Source organism: Mytilus trossulus, unplaced genomic scaffold (assembly GCF_036588685.1).
Source record: "Mytilus trossulus isolate FHL-02 unplaced genomic scaffold, PNRI_Mtr1.1.1.hap1 h1tg000633l__unscaffolded, whole genome shotgun sequence".
In the NCBI taxonomy this organism is placed as follows: domain Eukaryota; kingdom Metazoa; phylum Mollusca; class Bivalvia; order Mytilida; family Mytilidae; genus Mytilus; species Mytilus trossulus.
The window spans coordinates 1-22,706 of NW_026963426.1; the positions used below are offsets into that span (position 1 = coordinate 1).

General features: G+C 34.8%; 20 non-coding genes across 20 annotated transcripts; all 20 read right to left on the minus strand.

Annotated features, from left to right (window-relative positions):
- Positions 1-118: 118 nt before the first annotated feature.
- Positions 119-314, minus strand: LOC134702720 (U2 spliceosomal RNA). Its single transcript, XR_010104519.1, has one exon. It is a non-coding gene; the product is annotated as a U2 spliceosomal RNA (small nuclear RNA).
- Positions 315-1,284: 970 nt separating this feature from the next.
- On the minus strand, positions 1,285-1,477 carry LOC134702703 (U2 spliceosomal RNA). The gene has a single exon (XR_010104501.1). It is a non-coding gene; the product is annotated as a U2 spliceosomal RNA (small nuclear RNA).
- A 971-nt stretch (positions 1,478-2,448) lies between these two features.
- On the minus strand, positions 2,449-2,641 carry LOC134702718 (U2 spliceosomal RNA). The gene has a single exon (XR_010104517.1). It is a non-coding gene; the product is annotated as a U2 spliceosomal RNA (small nuclear RNA).
- A 976-nt stretch (positions 2,642-3,617) lies between these two features.
- On the minus strand, positions 3,618-3,810 carry LOC134702715 (U2 spliceosomal RNA). Its single transcript, XR_010104513.1, has one exon. It is a non-coding gene; the product is annotated as a U2 spliceosomal RNA (small nuclear RNA).
- A 974-nt stretch (positions 3,811-4,784) lies between these two features.
- On the minus strand, positions 4,785-4,977 carry LOC134702721 (U2 spliceosomal RNA). The gene has a single exon (XR_010104520.1). It is a non-coding gene; the product is annotated as a U2 spliceosomal RNA (small nuclear RNA).
- Positions 4,978-5,954: 977 nt separating this feature from the next.
- On the minus strand, positions 5,955-6,147 carry LOC134702722 (U2 spliceosomal RNA). The gene has a single exon (XR_010104521.1). It is a non-coding gene; the product is annotated as a U2 spliceosomal RNA (small nuclear RNA).
- Positions 6,148-7,124: 977 nt separating this feature from the next.
- Positions 7,125-7,316, minus strand: LOC134702719 (U2 spliceosomal RNA). Its single transcript, XR_010104518.1, has one exon. It is a non-coding gene; the product is annotated as a U2 spliceosomal RNA (small nuclear RNA).
- Positions 7,317-8,293: 977 nt separating this feature from the next.
- LOC134702724 (U2 spliceosomal RNA) lies at positions 8,294-8,486 on the minus strand. The gene has a single exon (XR_010104522.1). It is a non-coding gene; the product is annotated as a U2 spliceosomal RNA (small nuclear RNA).
- Positions 8,487-9,463: 977 nt separating this feature from the next.
- On the minus strand, positions 9,464-9,656 carry LOC134702704 (U2 spliceosomal RNA). The gene has a single exon (XR_010104502.1). It is a non-coding gene; the product is annotated as a U2 spliceosomal RNA (small nuclear RNA).
- A 977-nt stretch (positions 9,657-10,633) lies between these two features.
- On the minus strand, positions 10,634-10,826 carry LOC134702705 (U2 spliceosomal RNA). Its single transcript, XR_010104503.1, has one exon. It is a non-coding gene; the product is annotated as a U2 spliceosomal RNA (small nuclear RNA).
- A 978-nt stretch (positions 10,827-11,804) lies between these two features.
- LOC134702706 (U2 spliceosomal RNA) lies at positions 11,805-11,997 on the minus strand. The gene has a single exon (XR_010104505.1). It is a non-coding gene; the product is annotated as a U2 spliceosomal RNA (small nuclear RNA).
- Positions 11,998-12,974: 977 nt separating this feature from the next.
- Positions 12,975-13,167, minus strand: LOC134702707 (U2 spliceosomal RNA). The gene has a single exon (XR_010104506.1). It is a non-coding gene; the product is annotated as a U2 spliceosomal RNA (small nuclear RNA).
- Positions 13,168-14,144: 977 nt separating this feature from the next.
- Positions 14,145-14,337, minus strand: LOC134702708 (U2 spliceosomal RNA). Its single transcript, XR_010104507.1, has one exon. It is a non-coding gene; the product is annotated as a U2 spliceosomal RNA (small nuclear RNA).
- Positions 14,338-15,314: 977 nt separating this feature from the next.
- On the minus strand, positions 15,315-15,507 carry LOC134702709 (U2 spliceosomal RNA). Its single transcript, XR_010104508.1, has one exon. It is a non-coding gene; the product is annotated as a U2 spliceosomal RNA (small nuclear RNA).
- A 977-nt stretch (positions 15,508-16,484) lies between these two features.
- LOC134702710 (U2 spliceosomal RNA) lies at positions 16,485-16,677 on the minus strand. The gene has a single exon (XR_010104509.1). It is a non-coding gene; the product is annotated as a U2 spliceosomal RNA (small nuclear RNA).
- Positions 16,678-17,654: 977 nt separating this feature from the next.
- LOC134702711 (U2 spliceosomal RNA) lies at positions 17,655-17,847 on the minus strand. The gene has a single exon (XR_010104510.1). It is a non-coding gene; the product is annotated as a U2 spliceosomal RNA (small nuclear RNA).
- Positions 17,848-18,824: 977 nt separating this feature from the next.
- Positions 18,825-19,017, minus strand: LOC134702713 (U2 spliceosomal RNA). The gene has a single exon (XR_010104511.1). It is a non-coding gene; the product is annotated as a U2 spliceosomal RNA (small nuclear RNA).
- A 977-nt stretch (positions 19,018-19,994) lies between these two features.
- Positions 19,995-20,187, minus strand: LOC134702714 (U2 spliceosomal RNA). The gene has a single exon (XR_010104512.1). It is a non-coding gene; the product is annotated as a U2 spliceosomal RNA (small nuclear RNA).
- A 977-nt stretch (positions 20,188-21,164) lies between these two features.
- LOC134702716 (U2 spliceosomal RNA) lies at positions 21,165-21,357 on the minus strand. The gene has a single exon (XR_010104514.1). It is a non-coding gene; the product is annotated as a U2 spliceosomal RNA (small nuclear RNA).
- A 978-nt stretch (positions 21,358-22,335) lies between these two features.
- LOC134702717 (U2 spliceosomal RNA) lies at positions 22,336-22,528 on the minus strand. Its single transcript, XR_010104516.1, has one exon. It is a non-coding gene; the product is annotated as a U2 spliceosomal RNA (small nuclear RNA).
- Positions 22,529-22,706: the final 178 nt, after the last annotated feature.

The window sequence follows — 22,706 nt, forward strand, 5'->3', positions numbered from 1 at the left end:
AAACTATACAATACATAACATAAAATAATATAGAAAAAGTATTAGAGAATATTTTACTGGGGCTGTTTCTCAGACTATAGAAGGAGCTATTTTTCTATTTTAATTTTCTCCCCGAAATGGGGAGTGAGCCGATCCTGGAGGTACTGCAATACCAGGCCAACTCGTGGCAAGAGCGGTGCAAGCACCTAACATCTCACCTAGTTTGCAAAAATCAGTTTTAATATCGAAGTACCCACATGGGGTACGTATCAGATATTAAGCTGATAAGAACAGATACTACACTTTGATCTTAGCCCAAAAGGCCGAGAAGCGATACTCAAATGTTTCCGAGTTTCCAAAGCCTATAATCCTATGTCTTACTCAGACACGGTGTTTTAATTTAAAACAAGCTACACAAATTTTGCAAATGTATATACAAAAAGCACACGAAACACGAGATCTTGCTTTGCTTTAATTACCCAACAGCATGAAACGATTTCTGCATGACAAAACTGGTGTGAAAATAAAAAAAGCGGCTTGTGAAATACGGCAAGTCGCAATAAAAGGGAGAATGCATTTTTAAACGTATGTCATACGTATACGTATTCGTATTTAATCTTAATCGAACAAAACAACATGACAATTTTAATTCATTCTATGTCCGACGAACGCAGATTTCAAAGCCTTGAAAATTTCATTGATCACAAAATAAATTCAACGCTTTTTCACAATCAGCACGGACTTTTCACTCTGTCGTTTAAATAAAAAACACACAAACAGTTCATCTGTTCTATTTTTAAAGGAATTAACCGGTACAGCTATGTTTAAATTATTTTAAAAGGAGGAAAAACTTACCGGCCGACTGTAGTTTCCATCGTTTGCCCTCGTTCTGAGGCGACGTCGCTATTAACGATGATTGAAACAGTAGAAGGGGACGTAATTCTTTTCCCCGCGTTTTCCGTAACGCTAAAAATTTATATAGAGTTTGTTTTAAAGGAACGAGAATACATTATTACACTGACATATGCTGTTATGAATACAAGCGAGAGAGAGAAAGAGAAAAAAAAAAACCCATCACATTATTAGAAAAGAAAAAAATACTTTTCAGAGAACAGACATAAACAAATAAAATAATATGCGATTTATTTTACATGCGCGAGAGTAGAATTAATTTACAACAATGAGTAAAACTATACAATACATAACATAAAATAATATAGAAAAAGTATTAGAGAATATTTTACTGGGGCTGTTTCTCAGACTATAGAAGGAGCTATTTTTCTATTTTAATTTTCTCCCCGAAATGGGGAGTGAGCCGATCCTGGAGGTACTGCAATACCAGGCCAACTCGTGGCAAGAGCGGTGCAAGCACCTAACATCTCACCTAGTTGCAAAAATCAGTTTAATATCGAAGTACCCACATGGGGTACGTATCAGATATTAAGCTGATAAGAACAGATACTACACTTTGATCTTAGCCAAAAGGCCGAGAAGCGATACTCAAATGTTTCCGAGTTTCCAAAGCCTATAAATCCTATGTCTTACTCAGGACACGGTGTTTTAATTTTAAAACAAGCTACACAAATTTTGCAAATGTATATACAAAAAGCACACGAAACACGAGATCTTGCTTTGCTTTAATTACCCAACAGCATGAAACGATTTCTGCATGACAAAACTGGTGTGAAAATAAAAAAAGCGGCTTGTGAAATACGGCAAGTCGCAATAAAAGGGAGAATGCATTTTTAAACGTATGTCATACGTATACGTATTCGTATTTAATCTTAATCGAACAAAACAACATGACAATTTTAATTCATTCTATGTCCGACGAACGCAGATTTCAAAGCCTTGAAAATTTCATTGATCACAAAATAAATTCAACGCTTTTCACAATCAGCACGGACTTTTCACTCTGTCGTTTAAATAAAAAACACACAAACAGTTCATCTGTTCTATTTTTTAAAGGAATTAACGGTACAGCTATGTTTAAATTAATTTTAAAAGGAGGAAAAAACTTACCGGCCGACTGTAGTTTCCATCGTTTGCCCTCGTTCTGAGGCGACGTCGCTATTAACGATGATTGAAACAGTAGAAGGGGACGTATTCTTTTCCCGCGTTTTTCCGTAACGCTAAAAATTTATATAGAGTTTGTTTAAAGGAACGAGAATACATTATTACACTGACATATGCTGTTATGAATACAAGCGAGAGAGAGAAAGAGAAAAAAAAAAACCCATCACATTATTAGAAAAGAAAAAAATACTTTTCAGAGAACAGACATAAACAAATAAAATAATATGCGATTTATTTTACATGCGCGAGAAGTAGAATTAATTTACAACAATGAGTAAAACTATACAATACATAACATAAAATATATAGAAAAAGTATTAGAGAATATTTTACTGGGGCTGTTTCTCAGACTATAGAAGGAGCTATTTTTCTATTTTAATTTTCTCCCCGAAATGGGAGTGAGCCGATCCTGGAGGTACTGCAATACCAGGCCAACTCGTGGCAAGAGCGGTGCAAGCACCTAACATCTCACCTAGTTGCAAAAATCAGTTTAATATCGAAGTACCCACATGGGGTACGTATCAGATATTAAGCTGATAAGAACAGATACTACACTTTGATCTTAGCCAAAAGGCCGAGAAGCGATACTCAAATGTTTCCGAGTTTCCAAAGCCTATAAATCCTATGTCTTACTCAGACACGGTGTTTTAATTTTAAAACAAGCTACACAAATTTTGCAAATGTATATACAAAAAGCACACGAAACACGAGATCTTGCTTTGCTTTAATTACCCAACAGCATGAAACGATTTCTGCATGACAAAACTGGTGTGAAAATAAAAAAAAGCGGCTTGTGAAATACGGCAAGTCGCAATAAAAGGGAGAATGCATTTTTAAACGTATGTCATACGTATACGTATTCGTATTTAATCTTAATCGAACAAAACAACATGACAATTTTAATTCATTCTATGTCCGACGAACGCAGATTTCAAGCCTTGAAAATTTCATTGATCACAAAATAAATTCAACGCTTTTTCACAATCAGCACGGACTTTTCACTCTGTCGTTTAAATAAAAAACACACAAACAGTTCATCTGTTCTATTTTTAAAGGAATTAACCGGTACAGCTATGTTTAAATTAATTTTAAAAGGAGGAAAAAACTTACCGGCCGACTGTAGTTTCCATCGTTTGCCCTCGTTCTGAGGCGACGTCGCTATTAACGATGATTGAAACAGTAGAAGGGGACGTAATTCTTTTCCCCGCGTTTTTCCGTAACGCTAAAAATTTATATAGAGTTTGTTTTAAAGGAACGAGAATACATTATTACACTGACATATGCTGTTATGAATACAAGCGAGAGAGAGAAAGAGAAAAAAAAAAACCCATCACATTATTAGAAAAGAAAAAAATACTTTTCAGAGAACAGACATAAACAAATAAAATAATATGCGATTTATTTTACATGCGCGAGAAGTAGAATTAATTTACAACAATGAGTAAAACTATACAATACATAACATAAAATAATATAGAAAAAGTATTAGAGAATATTTTACTGGGGCTGTTTCTCAGACTATAGAAGGAGCTATTTTTCTATTTTAATTTTCTCCCCGAAATGGGGAGTGAGCCGATCCTGGAGGTACTGCAATACCAGGCCAACTCGTGGCAAGAGCGGTGCAAGCACCTAACATCTCACCTAGTTGCAAAAATCAGTTTAATATCGAAGTACCCACATGGGGTACGTATCAGATATTAAGCTGATAAGAACAGATACTACACTTTGATCTTAGCCAAAAGGCCGAGAAGCGATACTCAAATGTTTCCGAGTTTCCAAAGCCTATAAATCCTATGTCTTACTCAGACACGGTGTAATTTTAAAACAAGCTACACAAATTTTGCAAATGTATATACAAAAAGCACACGAAACACGAGATCTTGCTTTGCTTTAATTACCCAACAGCATGAAACGATTTCTGCATGACAAAACTGGTGTGAAAATAAAAAAAGCGGCTTGTGAAATACGGCAAGTCGCAATAAAAGGGAGAATGCATTTTTAAACGTATGTCATACGTATACGTATTCGTATTTAATCTTAATCGAACAAAACAACATGACAATTTTAATTCATTCTATGTCCGACGAACGCAGATTTCAAAGCCTTGAAAATTTCATTGATCACAAAATAAATTCAACGCTTTTTCACAATCAGCACGGACTTTTCACTCTGTCGTTTAAATAAAAAACACACAAACAGTTCATCTGTTCTATTTTTTAAAGGAATTAACCGGTACAGCTATGTTTAAATTAATTTTAAAAGGAGGAAAAAACTTACCGGCCGACTGTAGTTTCCATCGTTTGCCCTCGTTCTGAGGCGACGTCGCTATTAACGATGATTGAAACAGTAGAAGGGGACGTAATTCTTTTCCCCGCGTTTTTCCGTAACGCTAAAAATTTATATAGAGTTTGTTTTAAAGGAACGAGAATACATTATTACACTGACATATGCTGTTATGAATACAAGCGAGAGAGAGAAAGAGAAAAAAAAAAACCCATCACATTATTAGAAAAGAAAAAAATACTTTTCAGAGAACAGACATAAACAAATAAAATAATATGCGATTTATTTTACATGCGCGAGAAGTAGAATTAATTTACAACAATGAGTAAAACTATACAATACATAACATAAAATAATATAGAAAAAGTATTAGAGAATATTTTACTGGGGCTGTTTCTCAGACTATAGAAGGAGCTATTTTTCTATTTTAATTTTCTCCCCGAAATGGGGAGTGAGCCGATCCTGGAGGTACTGCAATACCAGGCCAACTCGTGGCAAGAGCGGTGCAAGCACCTAACATCTCACCTAGTTGCAAAAATCAGTTTAATATCGAAGTACCCACATGGGGTACGTATCAGATATTAAGCTGATAAGAACAGATACTACACTTTGATCTTAGCCAAAAGGCCGAGAAGCGATACTCAAATGTTTCCGAGTTTCCAAAGCCTATAAATCCTATGTCTTACTCAGACACGGTGTTTTAATTTTAAAACAAGCTACACAAATTTTGCAAATGTATATACAAAAAGCACACGAAACACGAGATCTTGCTTTGCTTTAATTACCCAACAGCATGAAACGATTTCTGCATGACAAAACTGGTGTGAAAATAAAAAAAGCGGCTTGTGAAATACGGCAAGTCGCAATAAAAGGGAGAATGCATTTTTAAACGTATGTCATACGTATACGTATTCGTATTTAATCTTAATCGAACAAAACAACATGACAATTTTAATTCATTCTATGTCCGACGAACGCAGATTTCAAAGCCTTGAAAATTTCATTGATCACAAAATAAATTCAACGCTTTTTCACAATCAGCACGGACTTTTCACTCTGTCGTTTAAATAAAAAACACACAAACAGTTCATCTGTTCTATTTTTTAAAGGAATTAACCGGTACAGCTATGTTTAAATTAATTTTAAAAGGAGGAAAAAACTTACCGGCCGACTGTAGTTTCCATCGTTTGCCCTCGTTCTGAGGCGACGTCGCTATTAACGATGATTGAAACAGTAGAAGGGGACGTAATTCTTTTCCCCGCGTTTTTCCGTAACGCTAAAAATTTATATAGAGTTTGTTTTAAAGGAACGAGAATACATTATTACACTGACATATGCTGTTATGAATACAAGCGAGAGAGAGAAAGAGAAAAAAAAAAACCCATCACATTATTAGAAAAGAAAAAAATACTTTTCAGAGAACAGACATAAACAAATAAAATAATATGCGATTTATTTTACATGCGCGAGAAGTAGAATTAATTTACAACAATGAGTAAAACTATACAATACATAACATAAAATAATATAGAAAAAGTATTAGAGAATATTTTACTGGGGCTGTTTCTCAGACTATAGAAGGAGCTATTTTTCTATTTTAATTTTCTCCCCGAAATGGGGAGTGAGCCGATCCTGGAGGTACTGCAATACCAGGCCAACTCGTGGCAAGAGCGGTGCAAGCACCTAACATCTCACCTAGTTGCAAAAATCAGTTTAATATCGAAGTACCCACATGGGGTACGTATCAGATATTAAGCTGATAAGAACAGATACTACACTTTGATCTTAGCCAAAAGGCCGAGAAGCGATACTCAAATGTTTCCGAGTTTCCAAAGCCTATAAATCCTATGTCTTACTCAGACACGGTGTTTTAATTTTAAAACAAGCTACACAAATTTTGCAAATGTATATACAAAAAGCACACGAAACACGAGATCTTGCTTTGCTTTAATTACCCAACAGCATGAAACGATTTCTGCATGACAAAACTGGTGTGAAAATAAAAAAAGCGGCTTGTGAAATACGGCAAGTCGCAATAAAAGGGAGAATGCATTTTTAAACGTATGTCATACGTATACGTATTCGTATTTAATCTTAATCGAACAAAACAACATGACAATTTTAATTCATTCTATGTCCGACGAACGCAGATTTCAAAGCCTTGAAAATTTCATTGATCACAAAATAAATTCAACGCTTTTTCACAATCAGCACGGACTTTTCACTCTGTCGTTTAAATAAAAAACACACAAACAGTTCATCTGTTCTATTTTTTAAAGGAATTAACCGGTACAGCTATGTTTAAATTAATTTTAAAAGGAGGAAAAAACTTACCGGCCGACTGTAGTTTCCATCGTTTGCCCTCGTTCTGAGGCGACGTCGCTATTAACGATGATTGAAACAGTAGAAGGGGACGTAATTCTTTTCCCCGCGTTTTTCCGTAACGCTAAAAATTTATATAGAGTTTGTTTTAAAGGAACGAGAATACATTATTACACTGACATATGCTGTTATGAATACAAGCGAGAGAGAGAAAGAGAAAAAAAAAAACCCATCACATTATTAGAAAAGAAAAAAATACTTTTCAGAGAACAGACATAAACAAATAAAATAATATGCGATTTATTTTACATGCGCGAGAAGTAGAATTAATTTACAACAATGAGTAAAACTATACAATACATAACATAAAATAATATAGAAAAAGTATTAGAGAATATTTTACTGGGGCTGTTTCTCAGACTATAGAAGGAGCTATTTTTCTATTTTAATTTTCTCCCCGAAATGGGGAGTGAGCCGATCCTGGAGGTACTGCAATACCAGGCCAACTCGTGGCAAGAGCGGTGCAAGCACCTAACATCTCACCTAGTTGCAAAAATCAGTTTAATATCGAAGTACCCACATGGGTACGTATCAGATATTAAGCTGATAAGAACAGATACTACACTTTGATCTTAGCCAAAAGGCCGAGAAGCGATACTCAAATGTTTCCGAGTTTCCAAAGCCTATAAATCCTATGTCTTACTCAGACACGGTGTTTTAATTTTAAAACAAGCTACACAAATTTTGCAAATGTATATACAAAAAGCACACGAAACACGAGATCTTGCTTTGCTTTAATTACCCAACAGCATGAAACGATTTCTGCATGACAAAACTGGTGTGAAAATAAAAAAAGCGGCTTGTGAAATACGGCAAGTCGCAATAAAAGGGAGAATGCATTTTTAAACGTATGTCATACGTATACGTATTCGTATTTAATCTTAATCGAACAAAACAACATGACAATTTTAATTCATTCTATGTCCGACGAACGCAGATTTCAAAGCCTTGAAAATTTCATTGATCACAAAATAAATTCAACGCTTTTTCACAATCAGCACGGACTTTTCACTCTGTCGTTTAAATAAAAAACACACAAACAGTTCATCTGTTCTATTTTTTAAAGGAATTAACCGGTACAGCTATGTTTAAATTAATTTTAAAAGGAGGAAAAAACTTACCGGCCGACTGTAGTTTCCATCGTTTGCCCTCGTTCTGAGGCGACGTCGCTATTAACGATGATTGAAACAGTAGAAGGGGACGTAATTCTTTTCCCCGCGTTTTTCCGTAACGCTAAAAATTTATATAGAGTTTGTTTTAAAGGAACGAGAATACATTATTACACTGACATATGCTGTTATGAATACAAGCGAGAGAGAGAAAGAGAAAAAAAAAAACCCATCACATTATTAGAAAAGAAAAAAATACTTTTCAGAGAACAGACATAAACAAATAAAATAATATGCGATTTATTTTACATGCGCGAGAAGTAGAATTAATTTACAACAATGAGTAAAACTATACAATACATAACATAAAATAATATAGAAAAAGTATTAGAGAATATTTTACTGGGGCTGTTTCTCAGACTATAGAAGGAGCTATTTTTCTATTTTAATTTTCTCCCCGAAATGGGGAGTGAGCCGATCCTGGAGGTACTGCAATACCAGGCCAACTCGTGGCAAGAGCGGTGCAAGCACCTAACATCTCACCTAGTTGCAAAAATCAGTTTAATATCGAAGTACCCACATGGGGTACGTATCAGATATTAAGCTGATAAGAACAGATACTACACTTTGATCTTAGCCAAAAGGCCGAGAAGCGATACTCAAATGTTTCCGAGTTTCCAAAGCCTATAAATCCTATGTCTTACTCAGACACGGTGTTTTAATTTTAAAACAAGCTACACAAATTTTGCAAATGTATATACAAAAAGCACACGAAACACGAGATCTTGCTTTGCTTTAATTACCCAACAGCATGAAACGATTTCTGCATGACAAAACTGGTGTGAAAATAAAAAAAGCGGCTTGTGAAATACGGCAAGTCGCAATAAAAGGGAGAATGCATTTTTAAACGTATGTCATACGTATACGTATTCGTATTTAATCTTAATCGAACAAAACAACATGACAATTTTAATTCATTCTATGTCCGACGAACGCAGATTTCAAAGCCTTGAAAATTTCATTGATCACAAAATAAATTCAACGCTTTTTCACAATCAGCACGGACTTTTCACTCTGTCGTTTAAATAAAAAACACACAAACAGTTCATCTGTTCTATTTTTTAAAGGAATTAACCGGTACAGCTATGTTTAAATTAATTTTAAAAGGAGGAAAAAACTTACCGGCCGACTGTAGTTTCCATCGTTTGCCCTCGTTCTGAGGCGACGTCGCTATTAACGATGATTGAAACAGTAGAAGGGGACGTAATTCTTTTCCCCGCGTTTTTCCGTAACGCTAAAAATTTATATAGAGTTTGTTTTAAAGGAACGAGAATACATTATTACACTGACATATGCTGTTATGAATACAAGCGAGAGAGAGAAAGAGAAAAAAAAAAACCCATCACATTATTAGAAAAGAAAAAAATACTTTTCAGAGAACAGACATAAACAAATAAAATAATATGCGATTTATTTTACATGCGCGAGAAGTAGAATTAATTTACAACAATGAGTAAAACTATACAATACATAACATAAAATAATATAGAAAAAGTATTAGAGAATATTTTACTGGGGCTGTTTCTCAGACTATAGAAGGAGCTATTTTTCTATTTTAATTTTCTCCCCGAAATGGGGAGTGAGCCGATCCTGGAGGTACTGCAATACCAGGCCAACTCGTGGCAAGAGCGGTGCAAGCACCTAACATCTCACCTAGTTGCAAAAATCAGTTTAATATCGAAGTACCCACATGGGGTACGTATCAGATATTAAGCTGATAAGAACAGATACTACACTTTGATCTTAGCCAAAAGGCCGAGAAGCGATACTCAAATGTTTCCGAGTTTCCAAAGCCTATAAATCCTATGTCTTACTCAGACACGGTGTTTTAATTTTAAAACAAGCTACACAAATTTTGCAAATGTATATACAAAAAGCACACGAAACACGAGATCTTGCTTTGCTTTAATTACCCAACAGCATGAAACGATTTCTGCATGACAAAACTGGTGTGAAAATAAAAAAAGCGGCTTGTGAAATACGGCAAGTCGCAATAAAAGGGAGAATGCATTTTTAAACGTATGTCATACGTATACGTATTCGTATTTAATCTTAATCGAACAAAACAACATGACAATTTTAATTCATTCTATGTCCGACGAACGCAGATTTCAAAGCCTTGAAAATTTCATTGATCACAAAATAAATTCAACGCTTTTTCACAATCAGCACGGACTTTTCACTCTGTCGTTTAAATAAAAAACACACAAACAGTTCATCTGTTCTATTTTTTAAAGGAATTAACCGGTACAGCTATGTTTAAATTAATTTTAAAAGGAGGAAAAAACTTACCGGCCGACTGTAGTTTCCATCGTTTGCCCTCGTTCTGAGGCGACGTCGCTATTAACGATGATTGAAACAGTAGAAGGGGACGTAATTCTTTTCCCCGCGTTTTTCCGTAACGCTAAAAATTTATATAGAGTTTGTTTTAAAGGAACGAGAATACATTATTACACTGACATATGCTGTTATGAATACAAGCGAGAGAGAGAAAGAGAAAAAAAAAAACCCATCACATTATTAGAAAAGAAAAAAATACTTTTCAGAGAACAGACATAAACAAATAAAATAATATGCGATTTATTTTACATGCGCGAGAAGTAGAATTAATTTACAACAATGAGTAAAACTATACAATACATAACATAAAATAATATAGAAAAAGTATTAGAGAATATTTTACTGGGGCTGTTTCTCAGACTATAGAAGGAGCTATTTTTCTATTTTAATTTTCTCCCCGAAATGGGGAGTGAGCCGATCCTGGAGGTACTGCAATACCAGGCCAACTCGTGGCAAGAGCGGTGCAAGCACCTAACATCTCACCTAGTTGCAAAAATCAGTTTAATATCGAAGTACCCACATGGGGTACGTATCAGATATTAAGCTGATAAGAACAGATACTACACTTTGATCTTAGCCAAAAGGCCGAGAAGCGATACTCAAATGTTTCCGAGTTTCCAAAGCCTATAAATCCTATGTCTTACTCAGACACGGTGTTTTAATTTTAAAACAAGCTACACAAATTTTGCAAATGTATATACAAAAAGCACACGAAACACGAGATCTTGCTTTGCTTTAATTACCCAACAGCATGAAACGATTTCTGCATGACAAAACTGGTGTGAAAATAAAAAAAGCGGCTTGTGAAATACGGCAAGTCGCAATAAAAGGGAGAATGCATTTTTAAACGTATGTCATACGTATACGTATTCGTATTTAATCTTAATCGAACAAAACAACATGACAATTTTAATTCATTCTATGTCCGACGAACGCAGATTTCAAAGCCTTGAAAATTTCATTGATCACAAAATAAATTCAACGCTTTTTCACAATCAGCACGGACTTTTCACTCTGTCGTTTAAATAAAAAACACACAAACAGTTCATCTGTTCTATTTTTTAAAGGAATTAACCGGTACAGCTATGTTTAAATTAATTTTAAAAGGAGGAAAAAACTTACCGGCCGACTGTAGTTTCCATCGTTTGCCCTCGTTCTGAGGCGACGTCGCTATTAACGATGATTGAAACAGTAGAAGGGGACGTAATTCTTTTCCCCGCGTTTTTCCGTAACGCTAAAAATTTATATAGAGTTTGTTTTAAAGGAACGAGAATACATTATTACACTGACATATGCTGTTATGAATACAAGCGAGAGAGAGAAAGAGAAAAAAAAAAACCCATCACATTATTAGAAAAGAAAAAAAATACTTTTCAGAGAACAGACATAAACAAATAAAATAATATGCGATTTATTTTACATGCGCGAGAAGTAGAATTAATTTACAACAATGAGTAAAACTATACAATACATAACATAAAATAATATAGAAAAAGTATTAGAGAATATTTTACTGGGGCTGTTTCTCAGACTATAGAAGGAGCTATTTTTCTATTTTAATTTTCTCCCCGAAATGGGGAGTGAGCCGATCCTGGAGGTACTGCAATACCAGGCCAACTCGTGGCAAGAGCGGTGCAAGCACCTAACATCTCACCTAGTTGCAAAAATCAGTTTAATATCGAAGTACCCACATGGGGTACGTATCAGATATTAAGCTGATAAGAACAGATACTACACTTTGATCTTAGCCAAAAGGCCGAGAAGCGATACTCAAATGTTTCCGAGTTTCCAAAGCCTATAAATCCTATGTCTTACTCAGACACGGTGTTTTAATTTTAAAACAAGCTACACAAATTTTGCAAATGTATATACAAAAAGCACACGAAACACGAGATCTTGCTTTGCTTTAATTACCCAACAGCATGAAACGATTTCTGCATGACAAAACTGGTGTGAAAATAAAAAAAGCGGCTTGTGAAATACGGCAAGTCGCAATAAAAGGGAGAATGCATTTTTAAACGTATGTCATACGTATACGTATTCGTATTTAATCTTAATCGAACAAAACAACATGACAATTTTAATTCATTCTATGTCCGACGAACGCAGATTTCAAAGCCTTGAAAATTTCATTGATCACAAAATAAATTCAACGCTTTTTCACAATCAGCACGGACTTTTCACTCTGTCGTTTAAATAAAAAACACACAAACAGTTCATCTGTTCTATTTTTTAAAGGAATTAACCGGTACAGCTATGTTTAAATTAATTTTAAAAGGAGGAAAAAACTTACCGGCCGACTGTAGTTTCCATCGTTTGCCCTCGTTCTGAGGCGACGTCGCTATTAACGATGATTGAAACAGTAGAAGGGGACGTAATTCTTTTCCCCGCGTTTTTCCGTAACGCTAAAAATTTATATAGAGTTTGTTTTAAAGGAACGAGAATACATTATTACACTGACATATGCTGTTATGAATACAAGCGAGAGAGAGAAAGAGAAAAAAAAAAACCCATCACATTATTAGAAAAGAAAAAAATACTTTTCAGAGAACAGACATAAACAAATAAAATAATATGCGATTTATTTTACATGCGCGAGAAGTAGAATTAATTTACAACAATGAGTAAAACTATACAATACATAACATAAAATAATATAGAAAAAGTATTAGAGAATATTTTACTGGGGCTGTTTCTCAGACTATAGAAGGAGCTATTTTTCTATTTTAATTTTCTCCCCGAAATGGGGAGTGAGCCGATCCTGGAGGTACTGCAATACCAGGCCAACTCGTGGCAAGAGCGGTGCAAGCACCTAACATCTCACCTAGTTGCAAAAATCAGTTTAATATCGAAGTACCCACATGGGGTACGTATCAGATATTAAGCTGATAAGAACAGATACTACACTTTGATCTTAGCCAAAAGGCCGAGAAGCGATACTCAAATGTTTCCGAGTTTCCAAAGCCTATAAATCCTATGTCTTACTCAGACACGGTGTTTTAATTTTAAAACAAGCTACACAAATTTTGCAAATGTATATACAAAAAGCACACGAAACACGAGATCATGCTTTGCTTTAATTACCCAACAGCATGAAACGATTTCTGCATGACAAAACTGGTGTGAAAATAAAAAAAGCGGCTTGTGAAATACGGCAAGTCGCAATAAAAGGGAGAATGCATTTTTAAACGTATGTCATACGTATACGTATTCGTATTTAATCTTAATCGAACAAAACAACATGACAATTTTAATTCATTCTATGTCCGACGAACGCAGATTTCAAAGCCTTGAAAATTTCATTGATCACAAAATAAATTCAACGCTTTTTCACAATCAGCACGGACTTTTCACTCTGTCGTTTAAATAAAAAACACACAAACAGTTCATCTGTTCTATTTTTTAAAGGAATTAACCGGTACAGCTATGTTTAAATTAATTTTAAAAGGAGGAAAAAACTTACCGGCCGACTGTAGTTTCCATCGTTTGCCCTCGTTCTGAGGCGACGTCGCTATTAACGATGATTGAAACAGTAGAAGGGGACGTAATTCTTTTCCCCGCGTTTTTCCGTAACGCTAAAAATTTATATAGAGTTTGTTTTAAAGGAACGAGAATACATTATTACACTGACATATGCTGTTATGAATACAAGCGAGAGAGAGAAAGAGAAAAAAAAAAACCCATCACATTATTAGAAAAGAAAAAAATACTTTTCAGAGAACAGACATAAACAAATAAAATAATATGCGATTTATTTTACATGCGCGAGAAGTAGAATTAATTTACAACAATGAGTAAAACTATACAATACATAACATAAAATAATATAGAAAAAGTATTAGAGAATATTTTACTGGGGCTGTTTCTCAGACTATAGAAGGAGCTATTTTTCTATTTTAATTTTCTCCCCGAAATGGGGAGTGAGCCGATCCTGGAGGTACTGCAATACCAGGCCAACTCGTGGCAAGAGCGGTGCAAGCACCTAACATCTCACCTAGTTGCAAAAATCAGTTTAATATCGAAGTACCCACATGGGGTACGTATCAGATATTAAGCTGATAAGAACAGATACTACACTTTGATCTTAGCCAAAAGGCCGAGAAGCGATACTCAAATGTTTCCGAGTTTCCAAAGCCTATAAATCCTATGTCTTACTCAGACACGGTGTTTTAATTTTAAAACAAGCTACACAAATTTTGCAAATGTATATACAAAAAGCACACGAAACACGAGATCTTGCTTTGCTTTAATTACCCAACAGCATGAAACGATTTCTGCATGACAAAACTGGTGTGAAAATAAAAAAAGCGGCTTGTGAAATACGGCAAGTCGCAATAAAAGGGAGAATGCATTTTTAAACGTATGTCATACGTATACGTATTCGTATTTAATCTTAATCGAACAAAACAACATGACAATTTTAATTCATTCTATGTCCGACGAACGCAGATTTCAAAGCCTTGAAAATTTCATTGATCACAAAATAAATTCAACGCTTTTTCACAATCAGCACGGACTTTTCACTCTGTCGTTTAAATAAAAAACACACAAACAGTTCATCTGTTCTATTTTTTAAAGGAATTAACCGGTACAGCTATGTTTAAATTAATTTTAAAAGGAGGAAAAAACTTACCGGCCGACTGTAGTTTCCATCGTTTGCCCTCGTTCTGAGGCGACGTCGCTATTAACGATGATTGAAACAGTAGAAGGGGACGTAATTCTTTTCCCCGCGTTTTTCCGTAACGCTAAAAATTTATATAGAGTTTGTTTTAAAGGAACGAGAATACATTATTACACTGACATATGCTGTTATGAATACAAGCGAGAGAGAGAAAGAGAAAAAAAAAAACCCATCACATTATTAGAAAAGAAAAAAATACTTTTCAGAGAACAGACATAAACAAATAAAATAATATGCGATTTATTTTACATGCGCGAGAAGTAGAATTAATTTACAACAATGAGTAAAACTATACAATACATAACATAAAATAATATAGAAAAAGTATTAGAGAATATTTTACTGGGGCTGTTTCTCAGACTATAGAAGGAGCTATTTTTCTATTTTAATTTTCTCCCCGAAATGGGGAGTGAGCCGATCCTGGAGGTACTGCAATACCAGGCCAACTCGTGGCAAGAGCGGTGCAAGCACCTAACATCTCACCTAGTTGCAAAAATCAGTTTAATATCGAAGTACCCACATGGGGTACGTATCAGATATTAAGCTGATAAGAACAGATACTACACTTTGATCTTAGCCAAAAGGCCGAGAAGCGATACTCAAATGTTTCCGAGTTTCCAAAGCCTATAAATCCTATGTCTTACTCAGACACGGTGTTTTAATTTTAAAACAAGCTACACAAATTTTGCAAATGTATATACAAAAAGCACACGAAACACGAGATCTTGCTTTGCTTTAATTACCCAACAGCATGAAACGATTTCTGCATGACAAAACTGGTGTGAAAATAAAAAAAGCGGCTTGTGAAATACGGCAAGTCGCAATAAAAGGGAGAATGCATTTTTAAACGTATGTCATACGTATACGTATTCGTATTTAATCTTAATCGAACAAAACAACATGACAATTTTAATTCATTCTATGTCCGACGAACGCAGATTTCAAAGCCTTGAAAATTTCATTGATCACAAAATAAATTCAACGCTTTTTCACAATCAGCACGGACTTTTCACTCTGTCGTTTAAATAAAAAACACACAAACAGTTCATCTGTTCTATTTTTTAAAGGAATTAACCGGTACAGCTATGTTTAAATTAATTTTAAAAGGAGGAAAAAACTTACCGGCCGACTGTAGTTTCCATCGTTTGCCCTCGTTCTGAGGCGACGTCGCTATTAACGATGATTGAAACAGTAGAAGGGGACGTAATTCTTTTCCCCGCGTTTTTCCGTAACGCTAAAAATTTATATAGAGTTTGTTTTAAAGGAACGAGAATACATTATTACACTGACATATGCTGTTATGAATACAAGCGAGAGAGAGAAAGAGAAAAAAAAAAACCCATCACATTATTAGAAAAGAAAAAAATACTTTTCAGAGAACAGACATAAACAAATAAAATAATATGCGATTTATTTTACATGCGCGAGAAGTAGAATTAATTTACAACAATGAGTAAAACTATACAATACATAACATAAAATAATATAGAAAAAGTATTAGAGAATATTTTACTGGGGCTGTTTCTCAGACTATAGAAGGAGCTATTTTTCTATTTTAATTTTCTCCCCGAAATGGGGAGTGAGCCGATCCTGGAGGTACTGCAATACCAGGCCAACTCGTGGCAAGAGCGGTGCAAGCACCTAACATCTCACCTAGTTGCAAAAATCAGTTTAATATCGAAGTACCCACATGGGGTACGTATCAGATATTAAGCTGATAAGAACAGATACTACACTTTGATCTTAGCCAAAAGGCCGAGAAGCGATACTCAAATGTTTCCGAGTTTCCAAAGCCTATAAATCCTATGTCTTACTCAGACACGGTGTTTTAATTTTAAAACAAGCTACACAAATTTTGCAAATGTATATACAAAAAGCACACGAAACACGAGATCTTGCTTTGCTTTAATTACCCAACAGCATGAAACGATTTCTGCATGACAAAACTGGTGTGAAAATAAAAAAAGCGGCTTGTGAAATACGGCAAGTCGCAATAAAAGGGAGAATGCATTTTTAAACGTATGTCATACGTATACGTATTCGTATTTAATCTTAATCGAACAAAACAACATGACAATTTTAATTCATTCTATGTCCGACGAACGCAGATTTCAAAGCCTTGAAAATTTCATTGATCACAAAATAAATTCAACGCTTTTTCACAATCAGCACGGACTTTTCACTCTGTCGTTTAAATAAAAAACACACAAACAGTTCATCTGTTCTATTTTTTAAAGGAATTAACCGGTACAGCTATGTTTAAATTAATTTTAAAAGGAGGAAAAAACTTACCGGCCGACTGTAGTTTCCATCGTTTGCCCTCGTTCTGAGGCGACGTCGCTATTAACGATGATTGAAACAGTAGAAGGGGACGTAATTCTTTTCCCCGCGTTTTTCCGTAACGCTAAAAATTTATATAGAGTTTGTTTTAAAGGAACGAGAATACATTATTACACTGACATATGCTGTTATGAATACAAGCGAGAGAGAGAAAGAGAAAAAAAAAAACCCATCACATTATTAGAAAAGAAAAAAATACTTTTCAGAGAACAGACATAAACAAATAAAATAATATGCGATTTATTTTACATGCGCGAGAAGTAGAATTAATTTACAACAATGAGTAAAACTATACAATACATAACATAAAATAATATAGAAAAAGTATTAGAGAATATTTTACTGGGGCTGTTTCTCAGACTATAGAAGGAGCTATTTTTCTATTTTAATTTTCTCCCCGAAATGGGGAGTGAGCCGATCCTGGAGGTACTGCAATACCAGGCCAACTCGTGGCAAGAGCGGTGCAAGCACCTAACATCTCACCTAGTTGCAAAAATCAGTTTAATATCGAAGTACCCACATGGGGTACGTATCAGATATTAAGCTGATAAGAACAGATACTACACTTTGATCTTAGCCAAAAGGCCGAGAAGCGATACTCAAATGTTTCCGAGTTTCCAAAGCCTATAAATCCTATGTCTTACTCAGACACGGTGTTTTAATTTTAAAACAAGCTACACAAATTTTGCAAATGTATATACAAAAAGCACACGAAACACGAGATCTTGCTTTGCTTTAATTACCCAACAGCATGAAACGATTTCTGCATGACAAAACTGGTGTGAAAATAAAAAAAGCGGCTTGTGAAATACGGCAAGTCGCAATAAAAGGGAGAATGCATTTTTAAACGTATGTCATACGTATACGTATTCGTATTTAATCTTAATCGAACAAAACAACATGACAATTTTAATTCATTCTATGTCCGACGAACGCAGATTTCAAAGCCTTGAAAATTTCATTGATCACAAAATAAATTCAACGCTTTTTCACAATCAGCACGGACTTTTCACTCTGTCGTTTAAATAAAAAACACACAAACAGTTCATCTGTTCTATTTTTTAAAGGAATTAACCGGTACAGCTATGTTTAAATTAATTTTAAAAGGAGGAAAAAACTTACCGGCCGACTGTAGTTTCCATCGTTTGCCCTCGTTCTGAGGCGACGTCGCTATTAACGATGATTGAAACAGTAGAAGGGGACGTAATTCTTTTCCCCGCGTTTTTCCGTAACGCTAAAAATTTATATAGAGTTTGTTTTAAAGGAACGAGAATACATTATTACACTGACATATGCTGTTATGAATACAAGCGAGAGAGAGAAAGAGAAAAAAAAAAACCCATCACATTATTAGAAAAGAAAAAAATACTTTTCAGAGAACAGACATAAACAAATAAAATAATATGCGATTTATTTTACATGCGCGAGAAGTAGAATTAATTTACAACAATGAGTAAAACTATACAATACATAACATAAAATAATATAGAAAAAGTATTAGAGAATATTTTACTGGGGCTGTTTCTCAGACTATAGAAGGAGCTATTTTTCTATTTTAATTTTCTCCCCGAAATGGGGAGTGAGCCGATCCTGGAGGTACTGCAATACCAGGCCAACTCGTGGCAAGAGCGGTGCAAGCACCTAACATCTCACCTAGTTGCAAAAATCAGTTTAATATCGAAGTACCCACATGGGGTACGTATCAGATATTAAGCTGATAAGAACAGATACTACACTTTGATCTTAGCCAAAAGGCCGAGAAGCGATACTCAAATGTTTCCGAGTTTCCAAAGCCTATAAATCCTATGTCTTACTCAGACACGGTGTTTTAATTTTAAAACAAGCTACACAAATTTTGCAAATGTATATACAAAAAGCACACGAAACACGAGATCTTGCTTTGCTTTAATTACCCAACAGCATGAAACGATTTCTGCATGACAAAACTGGTGTGAAAATAAAAAAAGCGGCTTGTGAAATACGGCAAGTCGCAATAAAAGGGAGAATGCATTTTTAAACGTATGTCATACGTATACGTATTCGTATTTAATCTTAATCGAACAAAACAACATGACAATTTTAATTCATTCTATGTCCGACGAACGCAGATTTCAAAGCCTTGAAAATTTCATTGATCACAAAATAAATTCAACGCTTTTTCACAATCAGCACGGACTTTTCACTCTGTCGTTTAAATAAAAAACACACAAACAGTTCATCTGTTCTATTTTTTAAAGGAATTAACCGGTACAGCTATGTTTAAATTAATTTTAAAAGGAGGAAAAAACTTACCGGCCGACTGTAGTTTCCATCGTTTGCCCTCGTTCTGAGGCGACGTCGCTATTAACGATGATTGAAACAGTAGAAGGGGACGTAATTCTTTTCCCCGCGTTTTTCCGTAACGCTAAAAATTTATATAGAGTTTGTTTTAAAGGAACGAGAATACATTATTACACTGACATATGCTGTTATGAATACAAGCGAGAGAGAGAAAGAGAAAAAAAAAAACCCATCACATTATTAGAAAAGAAAAAAATACTTTTCAGAGAACAGACATAAACAAATAAAATAATATGCGATTTATTTTACATGCGCGAGAAGTAGAATTAATTTACAACAATGAGTAAAACTATACAATACATAACATAAAATAATATAGAAAAAGTATTAGAGAATATTTTACTGGGGCTGTTTCTCAGACTATAGAAGGAGCTATTTTTCTATTTTAATTTTCTCCCCGAAATGGGGAGTGAGCCGATCCTGGAGGTACTGCAATACCAGGCCAACTCGTGGCAAGAGCGGTGCAAGCACCTAACATCTCACCTAGTTGCAAAAATCAGTTTAATATCGAAGTACCCACATGGGGTACGTATCAGATATTAAGCTGATAAGAACAGATACTACACTTTGATCTTAGCCAAAAGGCCGAGAAGCGATACTCAAATGTTTCCGAGTTTCCAAAGCCTATAAATCCTATGTCTTACTCAGACACGGTGTTTTAATTTTAAAACAAGCTACACAAATTTTGCAAATGTATATACAAAAAGCACACGAAACACGAGATCTTGCTTTGCTTTAATTACCCAACAGCATGAAACGATTTCTGCATGACAAAACTGGTGTGAAAATAAAAAAAGCGGCTTGTGAAATACGGCAAGTCGCAATAAAAGGGAGAATGCATTTTTAAACGTATGTCATACGTATACGTATTCGTATTTAATCTTAATCGAACAAAACAACATGACAATTTTAATTCATTCTATGTCCGACGAACGCAGATTTCAAAGCCTTGAAAATTTCATTGATCACAAAATAAATTCAACGCTTTTTCACAATCAGCACGGACTTTTCACTCTGTCGTTTAAATAAAAAACACACAAACAGTTCATCTGTTCTATTTTTTAAAGGAATTAACCGGTACAGCTATGTTTAAATTAATTTTAAAAGGAGGAAAAAACTTACCGGCCGACTGTAGTTTCCATCGTTTGCCCTCGTTCTGAGGCGACGTCGCTATTAACGATGATTGAAACAGTAGAAGGGGACGTAATTCTTTTCCCCGCGTTTTTCCGTAACGCTAAAAATTTATATAGAGTTTGTTTTAAAGGAACGAGAATACATTATTACACTGACATATGCTGTTATGAATACAAGCGAGAGAGAGAAAGAGAAAAAAAAAAACCCATCACATTATTAGAAAAGAAAAAAATACTTTTCAGAGAACAGACATAAACAAATAAAATAATATGCGATTTATTTTACATGCGCGAGAAGTAGAATTAATTTACAACAATGAGTAAAACTATACAATACATAACATAAAATAATATAGAAAAAGTATTAGAGAATATTTTACTGGGGCTGTTTCTCAGACTATAGAAGGAGCTATTTTTCTATTTTAATTTTCTCCCCGAAATGGGGAGTGAGCCGATCCTGGAGGTACTGCAATACCAGGCCAACTCGTGGCAAGAGCGGTGCAAGCACCTAACATCTCACCTAGTTGCAAAAATCAGTTTAATATCGAAGTACCCACATGGGGTACGTATCAGATATTAAGCTGATAAGAACAGATACTACACTTTGATCTTAGCCAAAAGGCCGAGAAGCGATACTCAAATGTTTCCGAGTTTCCAAAGCCTATAAATCCTATGTCTTACTCAGACACGGTGTTTTAATTTTAAAACAAGCTACACAAATTTTGCAAATGTATATACAAAAAGCACACGAAACACGAGATCTTGCTTTGCTTTAATTACCCAACAGCATGAAACGATTTCTGCATGACAAAACTGGTGTGAAAATAAAAAAAGCGGCTTGTGAAATACGGCAAGTCGCAATAAAAGGGAGAATGCATTTTTAAACGTATGTCATACGTATACGTATTCGTATTTAATCTTAATCGAACAAAACAACATGACAATTTTAATTCATTCTATGTCCGACGAACGCAGATTTCAAAGCCTTGAAAATTTCATTGATCACAAAATAAATTCAACGCTTTTTCACAATCAGCACGGACTTTTCACTCTGTCGTTTAAATAAAAAACACACAAACAGTTCATCTGTTCTATTTTTTAAAGGAATTAACCGGTACAGCTATGTTTAAATTAATTTTAAAAGGAGGAAAAAACTTACCGGCCGACTGTAGTTTCCATCGTTTGCCCTCGTTCTGAGGCGACGTCGCTATTAACGATGATTGAAACAGTAGAAGGGGACGTAATTCTTTTCCCCGCGTTTTTCCGTAACGCTAAAAATTTATATAGAGTTTGTTTTAAAGGAACGAGAATACATTATTACACTGACATATGCTGTTATGAATACAAGCGAGAGAGAGAAAGAGAAAAAAAAAAAACCCATCACATTATTAGAAAAGAAAAAAATACTTTTCAGAGAACAGACATAAACAAATAAAATAATATGCGATTTATTTTACATGCGCGAGAAGTAGAATTAATTTACAACAATGAGTAAAACTATACAATACATAACATAAAATAATATAGAAAAAGTATTAGAGAATATTTTACTGGGGCTGTTTCTCAGACTATAGAAGGAGCTATTTTTCTATTTTAATTTTCTCCCCGAAATGGGGAGTGAGCCGATCCTGGAGGTACTGCAATACCAGGCCAACTCGTGGCAAGAGCGGTGCAAGCACCTAACATCTCACCTAGTTGCAAAAATCAGTTTAATATCGAAGTACCCACATGGGGTACGTATCAGATATTAAGCTGATAAGAACAGATACTACACTTTGATCTTAGCCAAAAGGCCGAGAAGCGATACTCAAATGTTTCCGAGTTTCCAAAGCCTATAAATCCTATGTCTTACTCAGACACGGTGTTTTAATTTTAAAACAAGCTACACAAATTTTGCAAATGTATATACAAAAAGCACACGAAACACGAGATCTTGCTTTGCTTTAATTACCCAACAGCATGAAACGATTTCTGCATGACAAA